This window comes from Penaeus chinensis, chromosome 38 (genome assembly GCF_019202785.1).
Source record: "Penaeus chinensis breed Huanghai No. 1 chromosome 38, ASM1920278v2, whole genome shotgun sequence".
NCBI classification, from domain to species: Eukaryota; Metazoa; Arthropoda; class Malacostraca; order Decapoda; family Penaeidae; genus Penaeus; species Penaeus chinensis.
Genome location: NC_061856.1, coordinates 17,345,388 through 17,350,387, shown reverse-complemented (window position 1 = coordinate 17,350,387; position 5,000 = coordinate 17,345,388).

Below are 5,000 nucleotides of genomic sequence, written 5' to 3'. Positions count from 1 at the left end.
TTTCATTGTTCCCTTTCCTTCGGCAACTCACACTCGATCTTTATATATATACATATCTAACTTTCTATCTATCTATCTATCTATCTATATATATATAGAGAGAGAGAGAGAGACATATATATATATATATATATATATATATATATATATATATATATATATTTGTGTGTGTATGTATTTATACACATATATATACATATACATATATATATACATATATACATGTACAGTTATATACATACATATATATATATATACACATACATGTATACATACACACACAGATATATGTATGAATATATATATATGTATATACTTACATAAATCATCTCCTCTCTTTGAACGTTCTCCGCACTCGATGCAATGCTCCTTGTTGATGGCTTGGCCTTCAGGAACCCACTCAACGAGAGTGAGTCCCAGAGCCCACTCTGACGCTTGCTTTCAGGGTCGTAGGTGAATCCCAATCCCCGCCGCGTGTCGTTACTATATTCAGGAAATTTTGATTAGCTTCTGTCTTCTCCAGCATATAACTGCACTTGGTGGTTGGCGCAAATCGCTGGCACGAAGTTGGCACAAATCTGGTGGAGCTTCAGAGCTTCATGACTCACCTTCGCACTCCGTCGATGTTTTCCTCCTTGCAAACACATTCCGGTATTTCAGATCTTTGCGATGAGCTGATCTGTTCCTCCCGAAAACAGTTTTAATTTAATGTATTTCTTAAACTATATTTTTTGGCTTTCTCGTTTAGCACAACATTTTATTGGATAGCATTGTTGACTGTTACCCTACACGTCACCAGGTGCTGACATCCCGGCGAAGAGGATCAAACTGTTCGGGCGTTTGCGCTGCATTGCAGATAGGAAACTGCTAGTTGTTTTTAACACTGACCAACTGCAGATCTAGCCCACAATGCACACAATTCGGATATATATATATATATATATTTATATATATATATATATATATATATATGTATATATATATAGAAGTATACATATATAGATAGATAGATAGATGGTGTATGTGTGCATGTGTGTGTGTGTGTGTGTGTGTGTGTGTGTGCATATATATATATATATATATATATATATATATATATATAGAGAGAGAGAGAGAGAGAGAGAGAGAGAGAGAGAGAGAGAGAGAGAGAGAGAGAGAAGAGAGAGAGAGAGAGAGAGAGAGTGCGTGTGTGTGTGTGTGTGTTCATATACTTGTATTGGTCTTCTGCTTCCAAGTTTCAACATTTTCTGAAGACAGTTATAATAAAAAAAGCTGGTCCTTAAGTACCATTCCTCTCAACGGTGTAAATCAATTTACCTTGATAGAAATATACTCGTTATATAAAATGTTCAGAGCTGATATTCTAAAAATCATTAGAATTTTACGAAACGTTAGTTCTGTGCCACGTATCGCACGCCCCCGGCAGCCAGTATAATACAGTTTCAAAAACAATATACAATAAACAAATCTGTTCCCGTTATTTAAGAATTCCATGATGGCATTAGTTTTCAAACGAATGGGATTCAACAGTTTAAATTTCACAGAGTAAAATTATTGTCCAATACTAGATAATCATTGTGTGCATTTTTCTGATGAATTTTGTGTGAAAATATAATGTATACATACTTAGATAGATAGATAAATAGATAGATAGATATAGATAGATAATTATATATATGCATATACATACATATACATACATACATAAATATATATATAGTTATATATATATATATATATATTTATATATATATATATATATATATATATGTGTGTGTGTATATATATGTATGCATACATACATACATACATATATGTATATAAATATGTATACATACATACATACATCTATATGCATATATATATACACATACATATATATATGCAGATATATGTATATATATCTCAATATGAAAAATATATCTATTTATATGCATATGTGTATATATGTATATAGGTATATATATACATATACATATACACACACATATGTCCATTTATATATGTATATGTATATATAGGTATATATGTATACATATACATATGTATATGTATATATATGTGTGTATATGTATATATATACATAAACATATACATATACGAGTGTATGTGTGGTGTGGTGTGTGTGTGTGTGCGTGGTGTGTGTTTATTTGTATGTGTATGTATGTGTGTGAGTGTGTGAGTGTGTTTGAACGTGTATGTCTGTCTGTCTGTGTGTGTGTGTGTGTGTGTGCGTGTGCATGTGCGCGCGCGCGCGCGCGTGTGTGTGTGTGTGTGTGTGTGTGTGTGTGTGTGTGTGTGTATGTATGTATGTATGTACGTATGTATGTATGTATGTATGTATGTATACAGTGCTGACATTATTGCGACCACTAGCGGTTTCAACCTTTTCTGGTTGTGTATGTATTCCAAATGAAAGCAATTTATAATTTCCTAACTTTATTTGCATACATTATTAAAAAAATGATGTAACTAACCAGAATAGAAACCCTTCACACTGTACAGTTATATACATACATATATATAACAACAAGTCTCAGCATGTCTTAAGTGTACTAGTAGACCTTTTTCCTAATTTCTGGGTTTTCATGCCAAACTTTTATCAATCGTTCATTTAGCCCAACTTTGTTAGTGCATTTTAATTGGCTTATATCGTCTTCCATGTCTTTCCATAAACATTGTATAGGATTTAAAGGAGGACTGTTTCCGGACCAATCAAGCACTCTACGACGCCCAAATGTAAACATTGACCCACACAAATTGTTTTAAATGTTGTTTTTCAGCACATTTACTATGGCTTTTATTTATGCTAGTATTTTTTTTTTCTTTTTTTGTACATCTTATCATATTTTCCATAAATAGTCGACCAGCTAGGCTTACAAGTCAGGAATCATGCTCTCATGTTTATTCACATTTAACAACCTTTGCTTAGTTTAATGTGTAGTCAAATGCCAGTCCAGAAGTACCCACTGAGGTTTAATTGATCTTAAAAGTTCATATGGCTGAATCCATACCGAAAAATATTCCCTGACCATCTACATTAGCTGTGTTTGTAAACAATGTACGCGTCGTCTGCTAGGCATATCACCTCTCGGGACCGTAGCGTTTGTGCGCCACACAAAAAGTACAGTATCGCGCTAAAGGCCGTTCCGTTGATTTTGTGTGCTTCGTAGCGCTACGAAGTGCCCAACGGAACGCAGAGCATGGTGATCCAAATGGGCTTTAACACTTTTAGCTGTATGACAGGGAGTTTCATCATGCATGAAAATGCAGTCATTGTCTGGAAACCATTCACGAAGTTGTGGTAGAAGACGTCTATCAATGATGTCACAATATCCAATATGATTTAGATTAACTTTAGCAAACTCTAAAATTCTAGTTCCCCTGGCAGAGATCACGGACCACACCATCACCTTGGTAGGGAATTTTACTTGTGCTCTCTAGCAGTCTCTAGGCTGTCTTCTAACAAATGTTCGTCTGCCCATTAGTATTTCTACCGTGGACTCATCAGAGAACCAAACGTGTAAATAAAAATGTCAATAAAACTTAACAGTAATAGTATTTTTTCTAAAGAAATACAGTAAGGGTGCATGATGAAACAAAAGTCCAATTCCTGTTCTTGTTTCTCCTCTGGGAAAGAAATCTGGTCAGGAGATTTGTTTTTATTGTTGTTAAAAAGGCGAAACAAACTTTCTACAACCTGCTCAAGAAATAAGTGACACATTTGGAAAGAAATGTTATTTCAAAAGTTTCGTAAATTTTACAATCGCAATTACGTATTACGTTCACTTTTCCCCATTATGGTACTCAAATGAATTATAATACAAACAAACATAAACCACACTCAAATTCATAAACACAGACCACACACATAATAACATATATACAGACACACAGACATATACCCACAATAAGTTCAAATATCCTCATCAATCACTAATTCATTATTTCTGAGTAGCAAGGTTCATAGGGTGACTTCCTCTCACGCGCGGATCCCGCGATCGACCCTAACCGATGCCAAGTGATACTTGTGTCACGTAGGCGCTACTCTTTTCCTATTTTTTTATCTTACTGCATTTATATATCAGGGAGTTAGATCTTGAAACTGTTAAAATTGTGATAACAATGATAATCATAACTATTATTATTTTAACTGTGTATCTATACTCACCTCTCTGTTTCATCACACAAGCTGTTTAAGGACTGAAACATGAATTTTCATCACGAGCGCATTCAGAGCCAGATAATTCACCGCCTAGATACATAATGGAAGGAAACCTAACTCACCCCCTATGTGCATCTGTGTGTGTGTGTGTGTGTGTGTGTGTGTGTGTGTGTGTGTGTGTGTGTGTGTGTGTGTGTGTGTGTGTGTGTGTGCATGTGTGTGCGTGAAATCTGCCGACTCTCCTCTTCAACTATTTCTCAAGAAGTGAAATAGAATTAAGAAAATAATTACGGCGGTTACTCTCCCCTGGAGATTTTTATCCGTGTCTATGTGTGTTTATCATGGAGTTGCTTAAAAGAGCCTATGTTTCATCGTGAACATTCGCTACCACGAAAAGGGAATAGAACGTGAATACCATGATCGTGAATAAACTACATTCATTGACTTAAAAAAAATGTAACACTCATGGCGCGAGTTTATTAGGTTTTCCTCTCTCTCTCTGACCTACACTTGACGCAGAATCACTAATTAGGTTTGCTTAATTTGGTAAGATATGTTTGTTTCCGATGAGGCCAATCGCAAATTGTTCAACATGCAATCTCAATAACATTTAGAATTTTTAGATATATATCTGGCCATTAAGAGCGTACATAGTAAACCTCCCGATGTAACAAAACTCCCATGTACATGATAACTCTTAGGTGAAAACGCGAGAAAAAACAGCATCGTTGACGCCACTTCTTTGTTTACAATTTCTCCCCCACACAGCTCACATGCCGGGGGGTGTATGGAACCTGACGGCAGATCAACCGAATGGCATTTCCGTCCAGTAAAG